We start from the raw sequence: 19,678 nt of genomic DNA, 5'->3' as shown, positions 1-19,678 counted from the left end.
CAACTGGACTACTGTAATTTCAGGGTCTAAAAGTGTGAACAGCAAGAACACAAATTTAAGTTTAGAATACTCACTCACCCCTTTCCCTCCTTGCAAACATAAAACTGGCTTACTTGAAAGTTTCATATAAAGTTTTCAGTATTTCCCATGTTTTGAAAGCCTCTCTCATGGTATTTCAAATTGCGGCAAGAAGTAGAAATAGGCCAAAACCAAAAGCTTAGATTCATGCTCACAGTCTGAGTTACAATCCAAAGTCTCAGCTCAAACTTGCCACTATAATGGTCTGAATTTGAGCACCCTGTTATTTTAGAAAGTTCAAATTCAGGTCTGAACTGGGATCCACAATTTTAGTTTAAAACTCTCCCAGATTTAGAAACATCTCTGGAAGCATGGACGTATAGACTACTTTTTCCTTTAAGTCACTAGATTTCTTTTTCTAACGGTTTGAGGGATTTGTGATAGTTTTGATTGATTCCTATTTTATCTTTTAGCCCCTAACCCTCAGGTGCTTATAAATATCAGGGGTGAGATATATTGAATGTTAAAGGGCACATTTTGATTGCTATGACATGTTTTCTTAAATGGTTCAATACCCATTTGGATATCATCACACACACAAGCTCTCACAACAAGGAAAACGTGGGATGGAAGGGTGCTCATGGATGCATACTATAAAATCCCTAGTCTCTCTACAGATATGAAGGAAAGCTTAGAGTTATAGATGTTAATATTATAAAGGAACTTAAGCTTACAAGAGGTAGAGTCCCTTTTGGTCACTGCTTCTTGTTTGAGCAGGTGCAAGGAAAAGCTGTCTTGATTCTGCAACTCTGAAAAGAAATGAGCAGACAAGGAGACCACAGAGGCATGCATAACCAGCAGTTTTCCCACATTTTAGTATTTGCATCAAAAATCATGGAAACATGCCCAGTGTCTTATGTTTTGAATATTTCCATAATTTAATTTTCCATGATTTCTTAGGGAAACAAAAAACTGGCCCTGATTAGCTTGAACAATTTATTTTGTGTGTGTATGTTTGTGTTACATCTGGGGACTTTTAATTCTCCCTCTCACCAAGCCTGCCTATCGCTCTAGCTACCCACCTACCTACCAACCAACCAACCAATCAACCAACCCAGTGCTTCATGGATTTTCTCCTATACTAACTTTTCCCAATTGCAGTTTGCAGGACACAGGGCTATTGTTCTAAACATCAGCGAGTGTTACATAGTTAATAAGTTCAAGAAACAGTAGCAAAATTTGTAGAACTGGACTGATCCAAAAAAAGTTTTCTGCTATTTATGGGCAGGGTAGCTGTAAGATAATTCTTGGAGATGCAGACTGATGCAGGATGGCTATATAATGAGACCATATTCCTTTAGGGAAGATTTGCCCTTTTTATCCTTTATACTGCCTCTTCCCATTCTGAATCTTATGAGGTATGGAAACTAATAAGAGATAATTACACCATAAGAGGGTTTCCTTTGAAAGATAGCAGAAATGGGAGATAGCCAAAAGGAAGAGATAGGGTGGGATGAGGAATATATTTGCACTATGGAAGCCTAGCTTTACTATATTGCATTATCATAGAATCACAGAACTGTAGGGTTAGAAGAAATCACAAATGCTGCCAAGATGAAGGATATGTTGTATCTAAACCATCCAAGACAGACGGCTATCCAGCCTGTTTTTGAAAATGTCCAGAGAAGGAGATTCCAGGACTTTCTGAGGAAGTTTGTTACATTGTCCTACCGTTCTTACAGTTAGAAAATGCTTCCTGAGATTTAATCTAAATCTGCTCTGCTGTAGTTTGAACCCATTGCTTCTTGTCCTGCTCTCTGTGGTGAGAGAGAACAACTTTTCTTCATCTTTTTTTTGGCAGCCTGTCAAGTATTTGAAGACTGCTATCATGTACTCCTTAATTCCCTCTTTTCCAAACTAAACATAACCAGTTCCTTCAGTCTCTGCTCATATGGCTTGCATTCAATCACCTTGATCATCAGTGTCACTCTCCTCTGGATACTTCCCACTTTCTCTACATCCTTTCTGTACAGCAGTGACCAAAACTAGACACAGTACTCCAGCTGAGGCCTAACCAGCTACGGGTAGGGTGGTACTATCACCTCCTGTGGTTTGCATGCTATGCCTCTGTCAATGCAACCCAACAATTCATTTGCTTGTTTTGCAACAGCATCACATTATTGATTCATGTTGAGGTTGTGATCCACCACAGCTCCCAGAGTCTTCTCAGCAATGCTGCTGCCAACCAGTTATCACCCAGTCTGTATTTATACATTTGTTTTTTCTTCCCTAAGTCTAGCACTTTACATTTGCCTTATGGAACCCTAGGTCTTAGTTTCTGGACATGGGGAGAGGGGATTGTGGGATGCAGACGTGATTTCAAATACATGAGAGTCTGGGTCAAGATTTCTGGTTTGAATGTAGTGCACTGCACCAATAACAGTGGTAGAGTGCAGACTGTCCTGATAGTCATGTAAAAATGAGCATTAGCCATATTCTCCAATCTCATTCATTGACATCAACTATAACTCAGTTAAAGTCAATGAAATTACTGCTGATGTAAATGACAAGAGAGTCAGGTCTGTATGTCATTATACTTTTTTACATGCTTTTAGAGATCCAGACTAACACGGCTACCCCTCTGATACTTGTCATTATACTGTGTCCCCCTGTTTCTCATTTATGTCTATTTATGTCATTTATGTCTATTCTGGAGGAAGTTAATTTTAAATTAGCCTTTGTGAGCGATTTCCATGAACCCTGTCAATAAAGCCCAGCAGGATGTTTAAACTTGCCATATATCCTGTGGACACTATGCAGTGCCACATTGTAAATGGATTCATACAAATTCTCTCTTTCTATTTCTTACACACATACAAACTAGGTGCAGGTATTGAGGCAGTCAGTGCAGCTAGGCCTAATGCTTGAGTAGGAAGCAGTGATGTATTCATTTCTTATTGTTATTTAAATACACACATTATTTTGAAATCAGCTTCAGTCCTCATTGTAATAGCAGAAAACTCATCTAACCACAATAGGTATCAGATTTTCATTGTGTGGGTGTCAGTGTGTGTGTGTATCGAGGGATGGGGTGGTTAATGACTGCCATCTCCATTAGTAATCATATGACTATATCAAATTAACATATTTTAGCATATTTATACGAACAATTGACCTAAATGAAACCACACAAAGAGTCAGAACAAAGCAATTCTGAGCACTCATGTAATGCAAACAAAAATGCACATATTAGTAAAAGCAATCACAAAATCCAAGACTCAATACTTCAATGCTCAACTTACACAATGATACATAATAATGTTACAATACTAAGGACCTGATCTTGCAAACACTTATGCACATGAATAACTTTATGCACTTAGTAGACTCACATAGTTACTCATATGTATACATTTTTGCAAGATCAAGGCCTAGTTTTCATCCCAGAACGTGTTACACCATGATAAAGCTACTCATCAATAGATAAGGCAAATCTGTACTGACTTTGGTACCAATCCATTTCTACTGAAAAAGAGAAGCTGCTGCTTACTGAAAAGGCCCAGCATATTCTTCTCTTCAATGGCTGATAATCTGTTGTTTTGTTTTTCTGGTTGAAAATACATAGCTATTAAAAATAATACTTTGCATATTCACGTATGGGCCTGTAAATATAGCAATTCAACATGACTGAAGGTAAGGCAAAAACAAAATTTGCTAAACATATTGAAAGGACCAGATCCTCAGCTACTGTAAATCAGCATTAGTGACATTAAAGGAGCTTTGCCATTTTAAACCTACCAAGGAATTGGCCTGACATTTCCCCCCAAAATGTGGGTTGCTTTCTATAGTACTTATTTGTTATTCCTACTAAATACAGCACAGAAATAACTTTCTCATGAGTACAATAATATGACAACACATGCTTTTTTGGCCTATAGCAAAACTAGAGGGATTTTTTTCTATATTTCTTTGGTTCTAGTAGTTATGTCTTACATAGGATTTTCTGTAATTTTATATTAAAATTACCTATACTGCTCCTTTCAATAAAGGTACATATAGCACCATCTAGGGATACAAGAATATTGTTGTCAAATGAAAGACTATCAAACAACTAGTCTACAAGATGACTGCAATTTAGAATTAATGTGCAAATTATATTTTCAACTGATAGGCTGTATGAAAATCACACATGCCTAATTGAAAGCAAATACTTGTTTAATGTTGATTCTCTGCATGACTTTTCCAAAAATACACTGATTGAGCAGCTTCTGACTATAATTTGCATTGCATGGCAAATTATTAAGATAATGAATAGATTACTCAGTATTTAATGATATTCTTAAAAGCCTCTTATGTTGAGTAGACATTTTAAATATCCCCTAAATAATATGTAGATAAACACAGAAATTCAAACTGGTAAAATTAATATGTAGTTTATTTCCCTTAAGGAGACACTGATTTTGGCATTGCCACAGGGATCTATAAGCATGCAGAAAGGTATAGTGAGAGAAAGGGTCTCTCAGGCTCCTAGAGGATTTTTCTACTTCTACTTTCTATGTTGTGGAAGACATGATTAGAAACTATCTAATTTGCATTACAGGGAAGATATACAGCCCTCTGGTTTTCTCAGTAAAGGAATCAATTGCTTTTCTCATTGTAAATCAGTGATGAAGCTAGTGTACAGTTATAATAGCTTTGACTATATAAGAAGACTGTTTGCTTGAGCTTTCCACTGAAGTCAATGGGTGATAGAAGAGGTAAGGGTAAGAATATGGATGTTAAGATGACAGCAAAGGAGTGAGCACAGGCAAAAGCTTGGGTGACATTGTTTTCCTCTCCTTGACCCAGGGCCGGCTCTAACTATTTTGCCGCCCCAAGCAAAAAAAAAAAAAAAAAGGGCCGCCCTGCTGAACCAAAACCAACCCCCCACAGCGCCGCCCTGCTGAACCAAAAAGATAATCACCCCCCCAGAGTGCCGCCCCAGTGAACCAAAAACAACACCAACAAAAAACCCAGTCCTGCCCTGCCGAATCAAAATCAACCTCCCCCCCAAGCGCCGCCCCGCCGAACCAAAAACAACAACAAAAAAACCCCAAGCGCCGCCCCACCGAGCCAAAAACAACCCCCATCCAGTGCCGCTCCACCGAACCAAAACCAACAACAACAACAAAAAACCCAGCGCTGCCCCGCCGAACCAAAAGCAACCCCCCGCCCCCAGATCACTGTCCCACCGAACCAAAAAGAAAATCAATTCCCCACCTCGGAGTGCCGTCCCGCCGAACCACAAAAAATAAATACAAACCCCGAGTGCCATCCCACCGAACCAAGATTGGCTGCCCCTTATGAGGTGCCACCCCAAGCACGTGCTTGGTCGGCTGGTGCCTGAAGCCGGCCCTGCCTTGACCATTATTCTTCTGAAATCATCACAAAACCATTCAGTCAGGTCATTTCAGAGCAATCTATTGGCCTGAAAGGTGAGGAAGACAGCTCATGGGGCTATTGAGAAAGGATAAAGAACTATAATGATCAAATTTTACATTTTGGACAAAAGAAATAGGTTTAATCTTCCATTATTGTGTACTGATATTATTGAGCAGTGTTAAATTAGAAGTTAGTTAAGTTAAAATCAGGTTTTTAAGCTCATACTCCAAAGGCCTAGGAATCCCTTCACACTGGTTTAAATCATGAGTATCTGCAATAAAGTTAGTGGAGTTACTCTGGTGTAGAATGGGCTTACTGAAAGAAGAATCCAGCCCTAAAAATTTATAGTAAATAAATCAGTTTTAATAACGTTTGTTATTATTAAAAATATTGAACAGTCTAAGGTACTGTAAGGATTCTTTCAAGCAGCTGGGGATATGCAGTTAATGATGTCTTTTGTCCAGCACTACAGTAGATGTCTTGTAAGACATAGATTAAAAAAAATAAAAATTCTGCCAAAAGAGTTGAAAAAATTAGAGCTTTGAAGTACAGCTGAAGTTCTGATACAGATTATTGCCTTTTTAAAATTAATTACTTCAAAGCTCACACTTATCCCACAAGATGTGCTCAGTAATAGTCATACTTGTATAATATTGACACAAAAAAGATAGCATTCTGGATCAGTGAACCAATGAATTTGTATTAAAATGAAAGCTACCTTTCACATTAAACACAACTTGAATTCAATATATCTACGAATTTAAAAAACCATTTAAAACCAAATATTTAAACTGTGTAATCCCAATTTGAAGAATCATTGCTGGAATAGCTTCAAACTTGATTTCATGTCTGAGATCAACATTAGGAAAGGCTGTAAATTAATCAAGATGAGATTTTATTTATCAAGGATTAGAGACCCCCACCTTTACTCACATGGAGCAGCACACAGCTGCAAGTAGCTCCACTGAAACCAATGTGAGTAAAGGTAGCAGTATCAGGCATTAAGAGATTTATGATTTAGCATTATTGTATTACTGTTCAGTAGGTCACCTGATCATAAAAGTATACTAGGTTGGCTTTTCACTAGATTTAATGAAAACCGTCTAACATCTGCATTGTAGAAACATATTGAATCCCCCCAAAATATGTATTGTTGCCCTGGAGCAGAAACCAGGGCCGGCTCCAGGCACCAGCTGAGCAAGCTCATGCTTGGGGCAGCAGATTCTAGGGGGCAGCATTTCGCCCAATCCTAGGGTGGAACGGACGCTTTTTTTTTTATTCACTGCTCCAGCTGCCCTGTAGGGGGCGGTGGCGTGGAGGAAGGGAGCGCCCTGCAGCAAACTCGGCAGAGCAGCCCCTGTCCTTCCGTCCCCGCTGACCGGATCGGAGCCCTCCCGGCAGGTGGCGCAGCAGTTGGGGCTGTGGGGTGAGCACCCCGCTGAAGCGCTGGCCGCCGCCCTTCTCTCTCTCCCCTGCTCTCCCTCCCCACACTAGACCGGGCACGCACTCTGCAGCAGAGGGAGCCCCCCTGGCTCTGGCCACCCTGTAGGGTTTTTTGTTTTGTTTTCTCCCCCGCTTTGCCGGCTGCACCGTTGTTTCTCCCTCTGCCCCCCACTTTGCTGCTCCAGCTGCGCCGTTTTTGTTTTGTCCCCCCTCCCTCCACTTTGCCGCTCCGGCCACAAAGTGTTTTGTTTTGTTTTGTTTTGTTTTTTTCCCTGCTTTGCCGCCCCGGCCGCATCTCCCCCCCTTTTTTTTTTTGCTTGAGGGTGGCAAAAAAGCCGGCCCTGGGAGAAACCATGTAAGAATGTTAATTATATCTCTAATACCTGAAAGCTAATAAAAGGAATGTACTCAAATTCACTGAAATGACTAAAGGATATGCACAGGAAAAGCATTTTTGGTTTCATTTCTTAGGTGCACTTTAACTAGAATGCTGTGAAATATCTGGGAATAATAGTTTTTGCTGTAAAAAAAAGCAGATTAGAGCATACTGCAGATAGTACTGTCTTTTTTAGCTCTGTGATTCGATTACATGCAAAACCCCCTCATAAATCTAATTAAAAGGTGCAAAAAATGTTTTCTCTAATAATCTATTTTATGATTTTCAAGAATCAAATACAACAAAAGATAAATAAAAGATACTCTTTGACCTCCGTTTGGAACACCAAAATGTTGTGAACAGAACATATCTGTATGCAGCTACAGCAGGCCTCATTAGTTTGCCATCTGCCATGGTGGATAGATGCTAAAATGTTGTTATTGCAAGGTTCATTGAGCAGTAAATTATAATATTTAAAAAAATATATTTTAAGTAAAAATGCCTTGAAAGAAACCAGCTGCCAAATGATGAGTGAGGCTGTGATCCCGTTGACAAGAAAAGACACCAAACAAATAAAACAAAATTTAGAAATAGTTATATCAGCCTTCCCTAGCTTCTAGCTCCAGTAAGAATGCTAAATGGCTTTGGAGATGAATGGGTAACCTTTTCAAAAGGGTGAAATTTTCTACAAGCCAATATTTAAATGACACAGAAGATAGTATGTTTTATCCTAGTTATTTCTGTTCTAGCACATCTTCGTTTGTTGTGTGGTAAATGATTGGAACTGTCAAAAAAGTTGTGGTGCTGTTTCATTACGGAAACTTTTCTGGACTATTTCTATTCATCATCAGTACCAGGAATTTCTACATGAAGAAAGGAAAATTAATAGCTGCAGAAAGTCTTGTTAGCTGGGACAGTCATCTGTGAAAGTGCAAAGATAGCTTTGGAATTTTTTTCTTCAATTTATAAAATGCACCTATTGAGACTTCTAGATGCATGTACTGTACAAGCATATAAATCACATCTGTTTCTTACAATGCATATTTGTATACAGGTGTAAATCACCTGGATGGTATAGATAATACTTAGCCCTGTCTTTGAGTGCAGGGGACTGGACTAGAAAATCTTTCAGTCTTACGATTCTATGATTCTATACCCATATCTTGTTGGACCAACACTTCCACCAAGCTGAAGCTAAAATATCTCCCGCTGGCAAAAAGAGGTTCAAGCTACAAAACAAGGTCTTTTTGATTTGTTACAGATGAACATGTTAAATACTATGACCACTTATGTTCCATTACTATTGGTACAGCACCAAAGCACTCCAGCCATTGCATCATCACCAAAGATCACCCTGTGGTTCAAGTGGCAGAAAAATAAGTGAATGATAGGGACTCAAATAATGTTGGTGAAAGCAGACCTGGATAGGCTGTATCACATGGACTTTGTAAGATCTGCTCCAAATACATGGAAGTCATAGAGTATACTTTTTTCTTTGCCATAGCAACTGCAAAGTGATGCCCAGAAAAGCTATTTTGGACAATAAATTGATATCTACCTGGACTAGATCTACTCCTGTCTATGCTACTAATCACTGCAATGAATGATCAGCCTATTTTCTGGAAAAGATCATCTGAGCCAAGGACATTCTCCTTGGAGCCGAGACAAAAAAGCAGCATACAATGTCATTACAATGTCACTTTTACTTCACTTTGAATACCAAGTGTATCATCCTCTGCCTGTCCCAGTGACCAAGAAAAATCAGTACTTGAGTGAACAGCAGCTGTTAAAAGTTGAACGTAGTACAAATGGAGGTGAAACTGGGTCATAAGAGAAAACATTGAGACAAGCTAGTAAACAACACATCACCCTTAGAGAGCATGTGCTCACTGATGGAATGCAAGCTTCAGCCCTCAGCATTCCAGGCTGGTCTCTGCTACTGGATACATGAGTAGATACAGTGGTCAGAAACACTTCCTACTACCTTTAGTTAGCCAAAAAACTTGGCCTCTATACTGATCAAGGGGACTTGCAACAGTGATCCACATGACATCTCTGTTTGACTACTTTAATATACTCTCTTACTTTAGTGCACACTATTTGGAAATGAAGGCTGCAGCCTTGAAGAAACATGCAGCATCATACCTAATAGGTAACACTTCTGTAAAAACATGTCAACGCAGTGCTCTTGTCACCTCACTGGGTTCCCATAGAATTCTCAGTTTGAACCAATTTAAAAGTCTTAATCTTGATTTTCAAAGCTCTTAATAGGATGCCCCTTAGTCATCAGTTGGGGATAGATGGACAGCCACACCCATGTTAGGTTTCTGTCCCTTTCTTCAGGGCTCTGTTTATTGTCCTCCTCCAAAAAGCAAGAAAAGTATACAAAACCAAAACTAACAACAGTCTCATTAGGGGGTTTCAACTGAGGTCATAGTCTCCTGCTCTGTTTCCCAGAGAATAACCTCTCTCCTGGTTTCCCCTCCCACTTTCATGCCTTAGCTCTCCTTTAAATTCCAGGTGAGAATGTGGGCCAGTCATGAGGGGCTGCTCAGCTATGTCAGCTGATTCCTAGCACCTGTCTGCTGCACTTCCTTGTGGAGTAGAGGTCAGTTGCTCTTGTCAGCCCTCCTCCCGAGGCTATTAGAGGAGCAAATCATGTTGTGACAATGGATCTTAGGTATTTCAAGAGCTTTCCCTTGCTGTCCAGGACCTTACCATGGCATGGGCACTCATCCAATATAATAGAACTACCTATCACAAAAACTAAATTTGGTTCTATACTTTATCTGCTCCATGACAAAACTGGTATGGAAATGTATTTTCCCATTGAAAAAATGACCAACTTTTTCTACAAAATTTTGAGGACTTTACCAGAAAACCAAAAATGTTTTTAAAGAAAAGTTTGAACAAAAATAGTTCAACGCTTTCTTTCGGCATAAGACAAGTGAACAAACTAACCTTTCCCAATATTAAAACCGTTTTAGACATTTTCAGCTAAAAAATGTGAGGAAAAGAAGTTAGCTGGCTAATTGTCCTCAATGAGGATTAAATACTCTTGTGTAATCCATTTCAATTTGGTTTTGATTTGACTGAGTTCTTTTGACAGTCAACTCTTTTTTACAGGGGCACTACAATTGGTAGAATTCTTAGCATTATTCCAAGTGAAGGTAGGCTGCATTGTGTGTGTGCTTAATTTAACACCAACTCTTTAGTCCTGTGAATTGGAACAAATGGGACACTTCCAAGTATTTCTGGAAAATGCTAGATATTATAAAGTCTTCTTCTTGATCTGTTCCCAACAAAATGCCTCTAAGAGTCTATAGATGATTAACTGAATGGTACCTCAAAAGACTTATTATAGAAACAAAGAATTTTCAAAGTAAATATAGCAGGACCATACAGCATGTTAGAAGTACTATGGTTAGATCACAGTAGTCTGGAGGTGCCGTGGATTAATAGGTAGGGTGATTTCAGCAGTAGAAAGCAAGTTGAGGAAATTCAAGTCACCTTTTAGAATAAAAGAATAATCTTACATACTGTACCTATGTTTTTTTCTTCAACACTAACACACTTAATTAGCTTAGGCTATAGTGTGTTTTTAAGGAACAGGTCTGTATTTAGGCTTTGTGGAGTGGGTCACATAGCAGTGGGTGCCCAAATAAGTATTCTAAATGTTTCTGCATGTATAATCATTGCTATTTTGACTGGGAGGTCAGTAATGCAATAACCAGTGGCCAGTTGACGACATTGGTATGAATGGTATGAGGGAATATGAAAGGAACATAAGAACATAACATAAGAACATATGAACGATCATACTGGGTCAGACCAAAGGTCCATCTAGCCCAATAGTCTGTCTTTCCACAGAGGCCAATGCCAGATGCTTCAGAGGGAATGAACAGAACAGGTAATTATCAAATGATACATCCCCTGTCACCCAGGAGCAGCAACCCAGATAAAGCCACTGCGCTGCTTGAGTCCTTGAATTCGGTGTACCTGGAAAGGTGGAAAGAGTGTTGAAAGCCTTGATTTCACCCACTCAACCCTAAAGCATGGGTTCTATTATGGCAACTTGCAGGATATTAGCCAGTTACACATAGCCCGGCAAAGGTGACTGCAAATGCTGTCACCTCTTATCTTCTTTCTAACAGTAAGATGCCATCAGACAAGATTACACGCCAGGAGGGTCCAGCAGGAATTCCACAGAAACCATCACCAATGCCCTGAGTAATCTCCACTCTCCTCCCTATACTCTGTTGAGGAGATCAATGTTGTGCTCTCAGAAACCAAAAGCCGGAAAGCTGTAGATGGCATTCCTTCAGAGTTTTTCAAGAACCTGGAGAGACAGGGACAGGAATGGCTGGCAGCACTTTTTACCACAGTGCATAGAACTGCAGAAATGCCAGTAAGCTGGCAAGAGTGATTGTCCTACTGAAGCTCAAGGGTCTCAGGGGTCAGATGGTCCCAGAGCTTGGGCTCCAGCCCAGGCCTGGAAATGTATACAGCAATGAAACAGCCTTGCAGCCGGAGCCTGGCAAGCCCGAGTCAGTTGGCTAGGGCCAGTTGCAGGTTTTTGTTTGCTATGTAGACATACCCAAACACACAATCCCCAAGAGATCACACTGTAAACTTTAAGCTAAAAGAAAAACCAGACAGACAAGAAGGCTTACACACTCACCTCAAGTATTACTGTTTGCTATTTCCTCAGCAGGAGATCTCACTCTCAGGCTCCCCTGTTTGCTGCCCTCTGTTTCCTAGTTCTTCACAAATCAGGGGGTCTGATTATAGTCACACTTTTTATTAAAATTTAGTATTTGCATTTAAACATGAGATGACAATGGTCTTTAGTCATCGCTCTAATGGATGAGGGTCTTCAGGAGCCAAAGCCAAAAAAAGCTGCATCAAAATGAGTTCAACAAGTTCAGCTATTTAAAAGGTAAAATGAAGTGCAGATTACCTAATTTACACATTTATTAATGTGTCAGTAGGTTTTGTTTAGCTGAATGGAATAGAATAGAATTTCTTGGGGCCTGGATGTAAATAAGACTGTCTATAAGCTGATTGATGAAAACAAACAATGAGCAGTGGTGAAATCCTGGACCCACTGAAGTCAATAAAAATTTCTCTGTTGACTTTAATGTGATCTATATTTCACCCCAGATACTGTACATTAGCTGAGCAGGTGAATAATATTTCCACAAAGACACTCATCGTTGTCCAGTGAACAAGGTGGCTTGGAGTTACTTGTGAAATTCATCAACATTATGAAAGAAAATTGAACATGAATCATGGGTTGATGCATTTTTGATCTTGTAGATAACCTCTGTATCATGTGCATCATCTAGCATTGGGTAAAGAAGTAGGTTTTATGATGGCCTATATGGAATACACGAATTATAGTTTAGTGTGACACACATTATTAGCCAGATTGTCAAAAGATAATGTAATCGTAATACTCTATGTTACATGAGTTACCATGAAGAGGTGTCATTATTTACACTAGAAATAGTAACATGAGGTACTTAAACCCATCATAAGCTCTCATGGGAAATGGTATGAGATGTTTTAAAAGTGGAATAAATAATAACTTATGCCAAACTGTACCTTTTAATTTCTAGAAGTATGAAGAAATTGTGAGTACAGCTGCATTTTAGTGACAGGTGTATATAAGATAAAGTGAATTTTAAAGCAGTCTACAATATGTCATTTTAATGCAAACAGCTGTGCTGTAAAATATAATGCTTATCACTCATCAATTAGGTCAGGGATCAGCAACCTTTGGCATGTGGCCTGACAGGGTAAGCACCCTGGCGGGCCAGGCCGGTTTGTTTACCTGCTGTGTCCGCAGGTTTGGCCGATCGTGGCTCCCACTGGCCACAGTTCGCCGCTCCAGGCCAATGGGGGCAGTAGGAAGCAGCAGCCAGCACATACTTCAGCCCGTGCCACTTTCCACAGCCCCCATTGGGAAGGAGCGGGAGTGGGAGCCACGATCAGCCAAACCTGCGGACGCGGCAGGTAAACAAACCTGGCGGACTGCGTGCAAAAGGTTGCCGATCCCTGAGTTAGGTTATTGAGATAAAAAAATCATATACTATCATTAACATAGAATGGTGCCTGAGATTAATAGTTATAATTAATAACGTTATTTATTATCTGAATTGTGGTAGTCCCAAAGGTCGCAGATAGGAGCAGGGCACTATTGTGCTCAACAAGGTACAAATACAAAAGAAATTATTATACCTGCCTCAATGAGCAGATATAATTTGAAATGAACTTCAACAGATGACTTTAACAAAAAGTAGAAGGGTAGTGAGGAGGAAAGATGATTATAACTAATAAAATAATGTGGTCCTGACTGTTGCTCAGCCTAGCTATCATTTGCATGATTCCCCATGTATTTAGAATACGAGCTATGTGCAATAAGAGTGTGGTAACCATCAAGACTGCATGTAGGTTTTTCATTATCATGTATTCTTAATATATTACTGGGTAAACTTCTTTCATTATTGTGTTGAAATTTTGTTGCCAGAACCTTGCCATGCTTGGCTAGTACTGCACAGGGAGGGTATGACTAACCAAGGTTAATGATCAGAGGGGAGCCGTGTTAGTCTGGATCTGTAAAAAGCGACAAAAAGTCCTGTGGGTGCATATCCGACAAAGTGGGTATTCACCCATGAAAGCTCATGCTCCAATACGTCTGTTAGTCTATAAGGTGCCACAGGACTCTTTGTCGCTTTTTACAAGGTTAATGAGATATTACACAAGTCTGATCCACTGATCTTACTATTCATTTTGAGACTAAAAAGATTTATCTTTCTCTGAGGTTCTATTTTTTGAAACCAGATTTGAAGTCACTGTCTAGCAAACAGTGCGCACACACACACACACACACACACACACGGAGCCAAGCTACTGAAAGATTATTTGTCTATTTTAGTATAACACTTTTACACAACTTATAAAGGAGAATGGGGCAATGAGAAATCATGGGAACATATATATATGTGTGTGTTGTCGATTAATCGCAGTTAACTCACATGATTAACTCAAAAAATTAACTGTGATTTAAAAGATTAATCACACTGTTAAACAATAGAATATCAATTGAAATTTAATACATTTTTTATATTTTTCTATGTTTTCAAATATATTGATTTATATTACAACACAGAATACAATTAATTATATTATATTATATTGCTGTTGTAATCATCAGCATGGGCAGATATATACGTATGTATTAACTGCTCTCTAAAAAGATCAGATCTATATAAAGAAGATAGTAGATAAAGTAGTTGTCTAACCATGTAATACTGAATGAAACCAGACAACAATTTCGATGTGATTAGAATAAATGCTAGATACTCAGGTAATAGTTCCCAAATTGAAAAAAATGCTAGAGCCGACAAACAGTATTTCTATACTGGTAGCTTGACTATGGCAGTGGCTAATGTTGAATATTTCACAGTAAGACATAAGTCACCCATCCACAAACAATTTTCCTAACATGATTTTTTTCTCAGAATCCTAGCTGCTGATAGGTTTATGTCCTGAAGCATGACTGATAGCCTTTGTAATTTTATCTTATCTCATCCTCTTTTAATACCTACATATACAGTATGGTGTCACCAGCTGCTTTTTTCCTCTCTAATTTGTCAATCACATAGCAGCTGTTCAAAGAGAGTCAGTTTAAAGAAAATATGGGGCACTTTTGGGAAGATCTGCACAAGCCAATGGCAAGTTGAAATTCAAATGTAATCCTCTGAATAAATGCTTAGTCCAAGTATGGATTTAGTGAGACAAAATATGGAGTCAAAGGCAGGCACCAAAGGCTATATTAGTGAGTTTGAGAGCCAGAGAGAACAATAAGGAGTCCATGCTCAGCAGCTTTTGTTACTGATAACCACTACATGCATTACAATAGAATTCTGTCTTTTCTCTAGTGTGGGAAAATTCAACAGGTACAATTTTAATTCGCTATTTACTTTTGTATTATATATATTGTATACAGTAACTATAGAAATACACAGCCTGCACCAAACCACATTAATTTTGTCTTTCATATTGGAGAAGCAAAGGAACATTTGATAAAAACAGTGAGTACTCATTTATTTAGTTGGTGGTAATTATGAGGTGAATGGTCTGGGAGTCAGGTAACTTGGGTTCTGGGCCGTACTCTGAGGCTGACTTGATGTGTGACCTTGGGCAAGTCACATATTCTCAGTTTTCCAATCTGTAAATTTTAAATTTTGTTATTTTTAGTAAATTTGTATTATTGGGGTTATTAGTTGCTATATAAATGTGGTATGAGAGGCAGAGTGGGGGGAGGGGTGTCCAGGTCTGGTTGTTGAGGATCTTGGGATGCAGACTGGATAATATAAAATTGTAATTTATGAATGACTGAGACTGGGAGAAAAAGTCGGGGAGAGATGCTAAACAAGGCCACATTGAAAACAGCCATCAGCATCTATTGGCAGACATATAAAGTATATATTATTTATATATCTGTCTCAAAGGTATATAAATACATGTTTGTATTTATAAATACATTTCAGTTACATTTCTATTAAAATTGCCTGGCTCTTGTAGAAATTCATTTTATTTGAGGAATCACCTCACATATTATACCAAAACACTCCAGAATAATATATCACACTGTAGGACAAATTGACAAAAATTATATGAACACAACACACAGTACACAGAAACACAAAGGAATGACCCTGTTTGACTAAAAAGCAGCAGCAAATGCAAATATACATAGATAACATAGGATACCACCTACATTAACTACTACAGGGGGAAAAAATGAATGCTGGGGAAAAAAACAAAATACAATCAAGGGTTACTTACATATATTTTGCGCATATTATTAAACAAAATAATTTGGCTTAATAGAATTTCAAATTAAAATTAATGATACAGTGAGCTCTAAAATGATGTTCTTCTGCCAGACCATTGTGCATAGGCAGTAAGGGGAAAAGTAGAAGAAGAATGAGAGAATATAGAAAATGGATGCATACATAGTGATCTAGTATCCAGGATGGAATACTTAGATACCTTAAAACTGCGTATCCAGTTCTGGAAGATTCAGTCTAGTCCTTCTATGATAGATGAATGAAAAATAAACAAAAAGAAATCCCATTGATTACATTGATATGGCAGATGTCAGTAGGTGGTACAGTTACAGTGTTCCAGGTTGTTTTTCCTTAATCTGCAAGACATTTTTTAGTCTACGAAGAAAGACTGTATTGTTGATTTTTTTTTCATTGTGTAATATTCTGTGTAGAGGAAGCTGTTGCAAGCAGAAAGAAGATGTGCTTTCTCTGCTAGAATAGGTTCTTGGTGCAGAATTACTTCCTGGGAACCAGACTTTAGTAAGTGAGCTGAGATTTCTGAAGGTAGGTTTGCCTGTATGCTCTTTGTGACTGCCTCTGTTCCAGGATTGGTGTAGATGTGTAAATATATCCACACTACATATCATTGATTTATACTACACCAGGAAACTCACTTGCAGCCCCTTTGGCAGACAAATGATGATGGTGTCAGAAATAAGACACTTGTTTTAGAAGGAGGGGCAACAATGTAGTCACCCAGATACACATTTTAAAAAATAGAAGTTTATGTATGGGCCAGATCTTCACTGTACAAATCAGTATAAAGCTACTGAACCCACTGGTTTACACCAGCTGATGATCTAGCCCATATATTTATATATTAATATACATTCAGTTTTATAAGATGCTATAAACTACCCTGCACTGGGTACACACCTTTTTAAATAGGATTATAAATAGCCATGTGGGAAATTTAAAAAAAAAAAAAGTTAAAAAGGGGCATGTAGATCTCACACTTGCAATATAAACTAGTGGCCAGATTCACCACCGTGTTACTCCAGTTTGAAGCCAGTATAACTATTTAAATTAATGATGTTATGCCAACACAAAACTGAACCAGCTTAATAGTTGATTGGGCACATATTTGTAACGTGTCAAAGGATCATCTTAACCCTTACAGAAACTCTGCTTAGATTACATCCCCTTACCTTGGAATCATGATGTAAAGAAAAATCTGTAAGATTAACATGTCTTTCTGACTCATGGGCTGTAGAATTTCTCCTTTTATGCCTCAGTAGTTTTTAATTTCACTATTTCAGTTTACTAAATTATATTTTATTTAGCAATGCCCCATATTGTTTACTATGCATATGTCCTCTGTCAGCTTTTCAATTCAGTAATCAGTTCTTGGTATTTGCAGTTCTCATTTGGCTTGTTTCAACCTTGAAGAAGGCACAGCCCTTCCTGGAGCTTTATCACGGTGCCAGTCAATGCTGAGTAGACACTATTCCTGTCATTATAGCCTTTGAAATTAAGAACCAATATGTCAATCACCTGGAGTTGAGTGTTTAAACTATTCATATGTGCATCTACTATATTTACACACATTTTGTTTATTTTTAAACTACCTCCTTGTACGCAAGGTGAAGTAATGTGGATGAAGTGATGTCTTCACAGAAACTGTGTGTTTCCATCGGGCGGCTCTTTTTTACTTATCAATTAGTTTATATTACATATTCATCATAGGCTTGGCGAGGATTTAGCTAAAAGGCTCTTATCGAAGACATTATGCCAAGTCTTCCCTCCCCCTTTACATATCATACTGAGTTCATTCTTGCAAGTGTTGGAAATTCAGATGGTGTGGCTACTTTTTGTTGGTTTGTTTTGAAAGATCTAGATAATTTTATGATCACTAATAACATGCATGCCAATAACAGTAACTGAATACCATGTAACTGATAGCAGATTTTTTGATCCAAAGGTGGAGGTTTTTCCTCTGGTGGGCACAGTTCAATAGCAGAGATCTGCTGCAAATACTGAAAAATGGTAATAGTCGCTAGGCCATATTTATCCTCATGCAACACCACTGCAGTCATTTGAGTCTTAAATATCTTGATGCATACTTCCAATAAACTGTTCTGTTTACAAATAGAAATCTGGTATTAAAAAAAGAAGAAAACATTCTTTCTTCCTCACAATCTTTACCAAGTAAAATATATCCATGGTGACAGCCTTTGATTAAATTCTAATCTAGAATAAAAATATTTAACATTCATTTAACTGTAGTCATCTACAAGGAGACATGAATAAATATTCCAATTAGATGAGCACATATGTGACTCATGGAAAGTAGCTCCATTAATCTAATGTCTTATATCCCTAAATGCCCCCCTCAAGGATTGAACTCACAATGCTGGGTTTAGCAGGCCAATACTCAAGCCACTGAGCTATCACTCCCCCGAAAAGTCAACCCACACTTTTTCTTGGGGTTGGCTGCTGTCATAGCTCATCTGAGGGCTGCTCAGCCCTCACTTTTGGTCCTCTCTAGCAAGCTGCTCTCACCTTAGAATATCAGGGTTGGAAGGGACCTCAAGAGGTCATGTAGTCCAACCCCCTGCTCAAAGCAAGACCAATTCCCAGACAGATTTTTTCCCCATATGCCTAAATGGCCTTCTCAAGGATTGAATTCACAACTCTGGGTTTAGCAGGCCCATGCTTTTTAGTCTAAACCTACAGAAAGCCAGCATATAGTTAAATACTTTTTCCCCAACATTGTTTTCACAGTGCTATGTAGCATCATTTATCAATGGGCCAAACTGTAAATATGTGACAAATAATGAATATGTTGAAGAATGGAGAAGCTAATAGTTAAAAAAAACAGTCATTATTGCACTTCTATGGTATAGTGTGTGATACTAAGGGCAGGTCTATACTACAAATTTACATCAGCTCAGTTGCACTGATGCAGCTGCACCTCTGTGGCACATCTCGTGAAAACAGTCTGAGACAATGGAAGAGAGTCTCCTGTCGGCTTAATAATTCCACCTCCTCGAGACATGTAGCAATGTCAGTGGGAGAAGCTCTACTGCTGACATAGGGCTGTCTAAATGGGGGGTTAAGGTTGGTATAATTACGTCACTAGGGGGTGTGGATTTTTCACAGCCCGAGCAACATAGTGATATTTAAGTATGTAGTGTAGACGAATCCTGAGAAAGGAAAAAAAACCCACTCATATACCATAGTAAATTTAATTACTTGTGGTTTGAAGGGCGGCATTCACAAAAGCACTCTAAGCATTTTATTTCCCATTGGAATCAATGGAAGTTAGGCACCTAAATACCGCTGTGAATCCCACCCCAAGCACCACAGTTAGAAATAAATAAATAAATATTAATTATGTTTGCATAATTTATGGTAAGGCATAAGGTTATAACAGCAAAGTCATACTTTTTTTTGCCTTCTAACTATAAACAAAAATAGCCGTAAGTTTGCAGTGGGAGGAAGTCAAAAGTAAACAGAGTCCAAAAGTTAAGATTTTCTCTGGCAATGTTACTCCATCAGGTTAAATTTATTTTCCAGC

This window comes from Mauremys reevesii, linkage group 1, assembly GCF_016161935.1.
Source record: "Mauremys reevesii isolate NIE-2019 linkage group 1, ASM1616193v1, whole genome shotgun sequence".
NCBI lineage: Eukaryota > Metazoa > Chordata > Testudines > Geoemydidae > Mauremys > Mauremys reevesii.
The sequence above is the reverse complement of the archived record's forward strand: the minus strand, read 5'-3'. Positions refer to the sequence as shown.